This window comes from Ornithorhynchus anatinus, chromosome 1, assembly GCF_004115215.2.
Source record: "Ornithorhynchus anatinus isolate Pmale09 chromosome 1, mOrnAna1.pri.v4, whole genome shotgun sequence".
In the NCBI taxonomy this organism is placed as follows: Eukaryota; Metazoa; Chordata; class Mammalia; order Monotremata; family Ornithorhynchidae; genus Ornithorhynchus; species Ornithorhynchus anatinus.
The window spans coordinates 105,515,526-105,526,303 of record NC_041728.1 but is presented as its reverse complement, the minus strand read 5'-3'; the positions used below and the strand labels follow the sequence as shown (position 1 = coordinate 105,526,303).

Below are 10,778 nucleotides of genomic sequence, written 5' to 3'. Positions count from 1 at the left end.
ATATAGTCAGTGTTTGTTCATTCAATAGTATTTACTGAGTGCTTACTATAGCTCTGTAGTTTATAGTATATATACAGTATAGTATATAGTATATAGCACTGTAGTATAGCTCTGTACTATAGCAGAGCACTGTACTAAGCTCTTGGAATGTACAATTTGGCAACAGATGGAGACAATCCCTGCCCAGTGACGTGCTCACAGTCTAACCAGGGGAGACAGACAGCAAAGCAAAACAGAACAAAACAAAACAACATCATCAAGATAAATAAAAGTCAAGGAGATATACACCTCATTAACAAAATAAATAGGGTAATAAATAATATATACAAATGAGCACAGTGCTGGGGAAGAGTGGAGGGTGGGGGGGGGGGGAGGGCGAGGAGAGGGAAAGGGGGGCCCAGTCTGGGAAGACTTCCTGGAGGAGGTGAGCTCTCATTAGGGCTTTGAAGGGGGGAAGAGAGTTAGTTTGGTGGTGGTGAGGAGGGAGGGCATTCTAGGAGAGTGATAGGACATGGGCCAGAGGCTCAACGGCGGGATAGGTGTGAACGGGGGACTGTGAGGAGGTGAGCGGCAGAGGACTGGAGTGTAAGGGGTGAGCAGTAGAAAGAGAAGGGAGGTGAGGTAGGAGAAGGCAAGGTGATGGAGAGATTTGAAGCCAAGAGTGAGGAATTTTTGTTTCGTGTGAAGGTTGATAGGCAACCACTGGAGGTTTTTGAGGAGGGGAGTGACATGCCCAGAGCGTTTCTGTAGGAAGATGATCTGGGCAGTGGAATGAAGAATAGACCGGAGCGGGGAAAGACAGGAGGAAGAGAGATCAGAGAGGAGGCTGACACAGTAATACAGTCGGGATATTATGAGAGCTTGTACCAGCATGATAGCCGTCTGGATGGAGAGGAAAAGGTGGATCATGGCAACATTGTGAAGGTGAGACTGGAAGGTATTGGTGACGGATTGGATGTGTGGGGTGAATGAGAGAGCTGAGTCAAGGATGTCACCAAGGTTGGGGGCCTGTGAGACGGGAAGGATGGTTGTGCCATCCACAGTGACAGGGAAGTCAGGAAGAGGACAGGGTTTGGGAGGGAAGATAAGGAGCTCAGTTTTAGACATGTTGAGTTTAGGTGGCAGGCAGACATCCAGGTTGAGATGCCCTGGAGGCAGGAGGAGACATGAGCCTGGAGGGAGGGGGAGAGAATGGGGGAGGAGATGTAGATTTGGGCATCTAATGATACCCAAAGAGATGATGATAGTTGCAGCCTTGGGAGCCAATGAGTTCACCAAGGGAGTGAGTATAGATGGAGAACAGATGAGGGCCAAGAACTGATCCTTGAGGAACCCCTACAGTTAGTGGATGGGAGGGGGGAGGAGGAACCCGTGAAGGAGACCGAGAATGAACAGCCAGAAAGATAAGAGGAGAACCAGGAGAGGATGGAGTCCCTGAAGCCAAGGTGAGATAGAGTGTGGAGGAGAAGGGGATGGTTGACAGTGTCGAAGGCAGCTGATTGGTCGAGGAGGATTAGGATAGAGTAGGAGCCATTGGATTTGGCAAGAAGGAGGTCATGGGTGACCTTAGAGAGAGCAGTCTCGGTAGAGTGGAGGGGACGGAAGCCAGATTGGAGGGGGTCCAGGAGAGAATGGGAGTTAAGGAATTCTAAGCAATGGGTGTAGATGACTCGTTCTAGGATTTTGGAAAGGAAGGGTAGTAGGGAGATAGGGTGATAACTGGAAGGGGAAGTGGGGTCAAGAGAGGGTTTCTTTAGGATGGGAGAGACATGGGCATGTTTGAAGGCAGAGGGGAAGAAGCCATTGGAGAGTGAGTGGTTAAAAATAGAAGTTAAGGAGGGGAGGAGGGAAGGGGCGATGGTTTTTATAAGGTGAGCAGGAATGGGGACCGAAGCACAGGTGGAGGGGGTGGCACTTGCGAGGAGGGAGGAGATCTCCTCTGAGGATACTGCAGGGAAGGATGAGGAAGTAAGGGAGAGGGTTGGGAGCAGGGGGGATGGAGAAGGGGGAGGGGTGACTTTGGGGAGCTCAGACCTGAGTGTTAATTTTCATAATGAAGTAGGTGGCCAGACCATTGATATCATAATTATTATAGCATCTTGTTTGAGAGCTAGAATCTGGCAATTGTTTTAAATTGGCCCATTTTTTCTTCTCTATACTGTAAGCTCCGTGTGGGAGGGGAACGCGTTTGCCAATTCTATTGTAGTGTATTCTCCCAAGACTTTAGTACAGCACTCTGCATACTGTAAGTACTCAATAAATACACTGATTGATCCACTGAGTATCCAATGAACCCTTTTATTTTAACAAACATTAGACAGCTATAAACTCTCCACCACTTTTCAAGAGTGTCCACTGTCTTCGGAGGGAAAAAAAAACCCAACAAAGACGTTTGCTTTATTAAAAAAAATAGATTCTATTTTCTTTTCCTTGGCATTTTTACCCTACAGGCATGGTAGAAGTGTGCAACAGCCATACACTTTGATACGATAATTTATCCATTCCTCCCTGTCATAAGGGAACTTTGCAGGAATCATTAGTTAATTTTGAAACAAATAACCCACCACTTCAGCAGCTGACACTAGATTCTGTTCCTGGATTAATTTAGCAGCAGTGCATGAGTGCTTTCTCCAGGGCGGATCACTTGCAGGGAAAGGCTGACTTACAAACACAATCCATTGCAGGGCTCATTAGTGTAGAACCTGCTGCTCTGCAGTTTGGAGAGAGATTATCCCAGCTGGAGCAGGAAGCCCAGCCCAAACATGGGATTCGGGGATCTTGCTTAAATTATGGAGATGGTGCAAGATGCCCATGCCCTCATCGGAGCTAGAAGCTTTCACTGGGGCATCTGATGTGCTGCATAAATAAATTGCTTGAAACCTGGCTCCCAGTTTCACTTCGATTCCTTTTGCTTTTGACCACCCACGGCTTCTCACTGTGCTCAATTATTTCCAATTTCCTGGCAATTTACCTCAGTGAGAAAGCAATATCTCTCCTTCAAATGGACCTTTAAGTGACATTGTCACTTACGGAGTCCTCTTCAGACAAAGCAGGTAAAATGAGTAGGTTATCTGATATTTTCCAAAAGAATGCCATAGCATTCCAGCCAATAAATCATACATGGCTAAATATGAAAATGATTATGCTTAATCATTTTGTTGAACAATAAGTAAATTTAATTTTCCAAATGCTTCTTTGCTGCCCTTCCATCTCACTTTTCTATTTATAGTTTGGCACCCAGTACAGTTTGATCTATGTTTAGGTGTCATTGAAATTGCTAAGACTGCATTGCTTGCCACAGTGTTGTCTCATACTTGAAGCATACAACCTTTCTGATCTCGCCATGGGGCCGTGAGAATTCATGGCACCAGGATGGCAATCTGGCCTCCATCTTCTCTGAGAGTCCAGGCTGTCGATTTTTTTACATTGCTATAGAATTATGAAGTTAAGGCTACCACTAAGTGCTTTTCCCCTCACATGTTCACCAGTTAAGTTTCACTGAGTAAAATCTTACAAGAACGTTGGATTCATATTCATGTCACATCCACTTTGTGTCCCCTCCCCCATTGCCTCAGCTCACCTCTCTGCTTCCCCCTTCCCCAAATTTGCCACTGATAGTTTTAGGATTTGGCTACCTCTCTGTGGGCTCCAAATCTAAGAATAATGTTTATGGGGCAGTGCTATCAGATGGCTCCCAAAACAATTTATTAATCATGGAAGAGGGCTCCTGCCTACTTCACTGTCAGCCGTCCAAGTGGTCCACAAAGTCCACTACTGAAGATGGTTTTCTAAATTAAATATTTGAAAGTCATTTGGAGAGCTAACAGTTTGAGGATTAGAGAGAGAAAAGAGAGAATTCCACTCCAAACACATTCAGTTTGGGTCTACATTCTGGAAAACAAGATGCAATAGTTGGGAATGCATTGGTAGGTACAGTTGGGAGTGGGAGAGCATTCTCTATAATTTATTCATATTAATACCTTCCTCCCTCTCTAGACTGCAAGCTTGTTCTGAGCAGGGAATTTGTCTATTTATTGTTATAGTGTACTCTCCCAAGCACTTAGTACAGTGCTTTGCACACAGTAAGTGCTCAATAAATACAATTGAACTGAATATGTACTCCTTGGTTTCTTTGTTTGCTTTTATTCTTATTAATAATGATAATATCACTAATAATATCTATGAAGTCAGCTAATACATTGTATTTATTGAGTGCTTACTGTGTACACAACACTGTAGTAAGTGCTTGGGAGAGTACAGTATAACAGTATAACAGATGCATTCCCTGAGCTTACATTTTAGAGGGGGAGACAGGCATTAATGTAAAAAAATTACAGATATGTACATAAGTGCTGTGGGATGTACAGCGTGGCTCAGTGGAAAGAGCACGGGCTTGGGAGTCAGAGGTGGTGGGTTCTAATCCTGGCCCAGCCACTTGTCTGCGTGTGACCTTGGGCAAGTCACTTAATTTCTCTGGGCCTCAGTTACTTCATCCGTAAAATGGGGATTAAGACTGTGAGCCCCACGTGGGATAACCTGCTTACCTTGTATCTACCCCAGTGCTTAGAACAGTGGTTGGCACATAGTTATTATTACTATATTACCATCATTATATTAAGCACTTACTGTGTGCTAAGTGCGGTGGTGAATATAATGTAATCAATTTAGAGCCAATCTCTGTCCAATACACAGCTTCCAGGCTCTGTGGGAGGAAGAGCAGATATCTTATTTCTATTTTATAGATGGAGGAACTGAGGCACCGGCAGTTATTATAATTGAGGTGCTTGTTAAGCACTTACTATATGCCAGGCTCTATAATAAGTGTGGGCATAGATACAAGACAATCAGATTAGGCACAGTGCCTGTCCCACATGAGACTCACAGTCTAAGGAGGAGAGAGGGCAAATACTTCATTTCCATTTTACAGATGATGAAACTAAGACACAAGAATAAAGTGACTTACCCGAGGTAAGCCAGTAGAAGAGGCAGAGCTGGATTTAGAAGCCAGGTTTCCCGATTCCTGACTCCCAACTCCCGGTCCTGTGTTCTTTCCACTAAGCCTTGCTGCTAAAGATCACACACCTTGCCAGAGGCAGAAATGGGACTGGAACTCATAACTCTTAGACCTATGCTGTAACCATTAGACCACTAGGCTGTGTCAGGCTTGCCTTAATGGAGGATGAGGAGTTTACGGGGCTTATTAATAATAATAATAATAATGATGATGATGGTATTTGTTAAGTACTTATGTGCCAAGCACTGGGACATAGTCTTAATCCCCATTTCACAGATGAGGAAACTGAGGCAGAGACAAGTTAAGTGGCTTGCCCAAGGCCACACAGCAGACAAGTGGCAGAGTTGGGATTAGAACTCGTGTCCTAAAAGTTAAGGAACAGAGTAAAAAGATGGGGTTACATTTGAATATCAAGACAACAAAAGATCATGACAACTGGAAGTTTTAGTACATTTGTCGCAAATGGAGAGAAGATTGAAATAGTTGACAATTTTTTCCCTCCTGGGATTGATAATCAATAATAAAGGAACTAGTAACCAAGAACTACACTGAAGATCAATGTTAAGAAGACTTGCTATGAAGAGGCTGGAAAAAGTCATAAAATGTGCTGATGTAGCAATTGCCACAAAAAATACAAATTGTCGACTTTATGGTGTTTCCAGTGACAATGTATGGACTCAAAAGCTGGACAGTGAAAAAACAGAATAGAAAGAACATCAATTTCTTTGAAATGTGGTATTGGAGAAGACTTTCATGACTGCCAGGGACTGCCCCAAAAACAAACAAGTGGATTTTAGAGCAAATTAAACCAAAGTGGTCTTTGGAAGGCCAAATGACTCAACTTGGATTAGCAAATTTTGGACACGTAATCAGGAGGACTAATTCTCTGGAGAAGACACTAATGCTAGGAAAAGCCCAGGGAAAACATGGAAGAGGCAGATCAGAAGCTAGATGGATAGAAATCATAACGATAACGGAAGAACTGTTAGGTTACGTGTTATGACAGAGGACAGGATGTTCCGGGGAAAGTTTTTCCATGGAATCACTATGAATCGGAAATGACTCGGCACTTAATAAGAGTTCCTCCTGTTCTCCTCTAGTTCTTGTAGTAAAACAATATGGAGGGAGGAGAATGTTTTGTGTCCGCCAAGTTCCCAGAATAATCAGCATCCACCTCCTGTGGCTCCAGCTATATCATCTCATCATGGATTTGCCATCCCCTTCGTTCATGGGAAAATTTTGTTTTCCCTGAGAAGTTCTGAAAGGGACAATTTCACATTATTTGAAAAGAACTTCCAATTGATTGCAAGAATGTTTACAAACTAATGTTATTCCAATACCAGAAAGTTTGGCTAGTGCTTTGTGTTATCAGAGGTTCAATTACCAAACAGAGATTCAAATTCCACTTAATTAAAACTCTTTCAACACACTTGTTAAGTGCTTGCCCTGTCAAACACTGTTAAATGCTGGGGTAGGTACAGGTTAATTAGGCCGGACAAAGTCAGTGTCCTGCATGGGGCTCACAGTCTAAGCTCTTGTTGGAAAATCTGTCAAGTGAAAGAATGTTCACAGGATATTTTAAGAAATCAGAGTTGGTGGTTTTCAATTTGTTAAAGTTATGAGTCCTAGGAGTTTACTCTCATTCTGGTTGCATTAATTTCTTCTAGAATCAATTTTCTATCAATTGCCTATGGTTTTTTAGAAGAAAACACACAAAAACTCTATTCTGTTTGGCCTAATAAGTTCTGAATTGCTTAATATTCTAAAAAAAAAATGCTATTAAAATGTTCCACAATCTGTGCTTGTGGAAAAATCTTTATATTGTATTGTCATTGGGAAAATTGAAAAAGCTCTATTTGGATGAAGCTAGTTATGATTATTTGTCTTAATGATCATATTAAGTTCCATATCGCAAAGTTATTGTTCACTTCGGCAGAATTAGGGATATTTGTGAGAGTTCTATTCTTCTGCTAGTGTTCTGAAATTTGGGTTATTACTGTTGGAATAATTAAGCAAAATGTTTTGAAATAACTTATCCCAGCTTCTCTGGGAAACACAGCTTTCACAGACAAGTGCCAGCTAATACTTTGTCTCTGAATCTGACAGAGAGATTCACAGCTATATGGAATTATCCCTACCTGGAGCTCTGAAATTCGATGTTTCTACTTAGACATTTCAAATCTTCAAGCCGAGAGACAAAGGTCAATCAATCAATTGAATTTATTGATTGCTTAACAGATTTGGTAGACACGTTCCCTGCCCACAAGTGGTTTGCATCTAGAGGGACAGACAGACACTAAAATAAATTGTGGATATGTTCATAAATGCTGAGGGTTGAGGGTGGGATGAATAAAGTGTACAAATCCAAATGCAAGGATGAAGCAGAAGGGAGAAGGAGTAGGAGAAATGAGGGCTTAGTCAAGGAAGGCCTCTGCTTAGAAAGAAAGAAATCTAAATTGGAGGGGCTAGTTCTCAAACATAGGTGCCAATTCTCTCAGTGGAGCATCTTTAAGCAAAGAACATCAGCCCCGTAGTAACGCATCTTTACTGGTGCCTGCAGATCTATAATGGATCTTTCTTAATTACTCCAGTCTAATTAAGCAAGAAAAGAGACTCTTTGGAAGTGTTAATGTCTCTGGAGTGTGAATGCTAAATCACTCAAGTCAACTGATGATATCTCCCTCTACATTCAATTTTCTAAACATGGAAAAATACTAAAATGGGCATAGGATCCTAGTAGAGGCTTCCTCCATCCTAGCCCCTAATTGGTTGGTGTTACATGGCATCCTCAGAATGTCCTGGGACAAAATAATTGTGGTATTTGTTCAGTACTTACTAGAAGGAAGCAGTATGGCTCAGTGGCTAGAGCATGGGCCTGCGTGTCAGAAGGACCTAGGTTCTAATCCCAGCTTCACCACTTGTCTTCTGTGTAATGTTGGGCAAGCCATTTCATTTCTCTGTGCCTCAGTTATCTCATCTGTTAAAAAAAAAAAAAAGGGGGATGAAGACTGAGAGCCTCGTGTGGGACAGGGGTTGTGTCCAACCCAATTTACTTGTATCCAACCCAGTGTGCTTCACAAATACCACAACCATCATCATCATCAGAAGGATGATGTGATAGGTAAGACAATAAATAAGTGATTGGATCAGGATGGTAGCAGTTAAAATGTAGAGGAGAGGATAGATTTAGCAAAGTTGTGAAGGTAGAATCAATAGGATTTGGTGACACTGAATATGTGGATGGAGTGAGAGAGATGAGTAGAGGATAATGCCAAGGTTATAACCGCCACTTGTCAGCTGTGTCACCTTGAGCAAATCATTTCTCTGTGCTTCAGTTACCTCATCTGTAAAATGGGGATAAAGACTGTAAGCCTTACGCGGGGCAATCTGATTACCTTGTATCTACCCCAGTGCTTAGAACAGTGCTTGGCACATAACGTTTAAGAAATACCAAAATTATTATTATTATAGACTTGTGAAACTAGGAAGATAGCGATGTTGTCTCAGTGCTGGGAAAGACAGAAGGAGTACAAGATTTGGGTTAGGAAGATGAGGAGTTCTGTTTTGGATATGTTTGAGTTGTCAGCAGGACATCCAAGTAGAGATGTTCTGAAGGTAGGAGGAAATGTGAGACTGCAGAGAAAGAGAGAGGTCAAGCCCGGAGAGTTCAATTTGGAAATAAAACTCATAAAGGTGGTAGTTCAAGCCATGGGAGTGAATGAGTTCTCCGAGGGAATATTTATAGAGGGAGAATAGGGGGAGACACAAACCTGAACCTTGAGGGACTCCAACAGGAGGAGGTTGGAAAGCAGAGGAAGAGCCCATGAAAGAGACTGAGAATGAGCAGAGATAAGAGGAGAACCAGGAAAGGATAGTGTCAGTGACATTGCCGACAACAATCTCCCATCAGCAACACTATCGTTGTTGTTGCCTTATGCAGTGGAGTCGTCGCTGACCCATAACGATGCCATAGACACATCTCTCAGACCGCCCCCCTTCCATCTGTGATCATTCTGGTAGTGTATCCATAGAGTTTTCTTGTAAAAATGCAGAAGTGGTTTATCATTTCCTCCTTCCGTGCAGTAAACGAATCTCCACCTTCGACTCTGTCCCATGCTGCTGCTGCCCAGCACAGGGGAAATTTGAATTGTAGCAGATTGCCTTCCACTCGCTAGCCACTGCCCAAGCCAGGAATGGAATGGGTAGGCCTTTGCTTGACTCTCCCTCCTGTAGTCGTGACTGGTAGAGTACTGGAAACTCTCCAGGTGTGACCCTGAGAGAAGATCAGCAACACACGAGGGTTCTTATAAAGAGAACCTTCTCCCAAAAAAGGGAATGAACCCACCTGTTTCCCTGGTGTAATTGCCAATCCAAAAATGAGATGACACGTCAGGAGGTCCACAACAATACAGTATACTGTCTTACCTTTACACTGATGTAGGGGTCGGTGGACTCTGGCCCATAGAGCAAAGACTTTTGCTTGCTGGACCTCTTTTTCACCCTTCTGGCACCCCTCACCCCTCCCTGCCTCTATCCTGAAGATGGGGATCCTCACCTCTGACATGGATCTTTGTGGTCCTGGGTGTTCCTGAGGGGCATGTGCATATTTAGAGGTGACTTCTGGTTGGGAGTTTGTGCAATTCTTGAAAAAGGGTCATGGTTGGGTCAGCTAGTATGACCTTCTTGGGCTGATTGAGGAATGGTTCCCTGTGTTTTCAATATTGTGAGTATTAAGAGCTTTCCAGGTGGTGATGGGATGACCTATTCCTTATTGCAACCCTATATTCCCTTGTAACTGAAGCCCTGATCCCATCCTCCTTTTGTGTTCTATGCACAATTGTGTGGCTCTTGGCACTTGCCTTTTGGGTTACTTCTAGGAACGGGCTGCCCCACCTAATTCTCTTGCTCCTGTCAGTATTCCCCATACATACAGTTTGAGTACCCCAACGTTGGCCGTAGGACCCCTTGAACCTCAATGTTTAGTCTCTGTAACTTTTATTATCATTATTATTATGATAGTTGTTAAGCGCTATGTGCCAAGCACTGTTCTAAGCACTGGGAGAGTTACAAGGTAATCAGGTTGTCCCACGTGGGGTTCACAGTCTTAGTCCCCATAAAACAGATGAGGTAACTGCGGCACAGAGAAATGAAGTGACTAGCCCAAGGTCACACAGCAGACAAGTGGCGGAGCCGAGATCAGAATCTACGTCCTCTGACTCCCAAACCTGTTCTCTTTCCACTAAGCCAGACTTCTTCTCAAATGTAACAAATGAAGCCACGGGTAAACAGTGTTTCCAGAAGAAGGGGGTCATCCACATTTTCTAAGGCAGATGAGAGGTTGAGAAGGATTGGGATGGAGTAGAGGCCATTAGATTTGACAAGAAGGAGGTCATTGGTTACCTTAGAGAAGTACCCACTCAGTGCTTAGGAGTGTGCTTGGCACATAGTAAGCACTTATGAAATACCATAATCATTATCAGCATTGTCTTTTAGAGTCTCCAATAACAAGCAGATGGATCTCAACATTGTTGGAGACACTTCTGATCTTGATCATTTTTACTAAAGGTAACAATTGAAATATGAACAGAAAAAAATCTTAGTGATTCACCACACATGATTACTGGTGTTATTTTATTTCAATATTGGGGATGTATCAAAATGAAAGATGATGTGGTTTATGCTATAGCTCACAAAAACCTATGAGGCTGAGTAAATTAATTCCCAATTTTACTGACTACAAGTTCGTAGCCAGCGGTTATCTTTG

At 42.9% G+C, this 10,778-nt stretch overlaps 1 non-coding gene across 1 annotated transcript; it reads right to left on the bottom strand.

Annotated features, from left to right (window-relative positions):
* Window positions 1-9,159: 9,159 nt before the first annotated feature.
* LOC114817219 lies at window positions 9,160-9,297 on the bottom strand. The gene has a single exon (XR_003765065.1). It is a non-coding gene; the product is annotated as a small nucleolar RNA SNORA7 (small nucleolar RNA).
* Window positions 9,298-10,778: the final 1,481 nt, after the last annotated feature.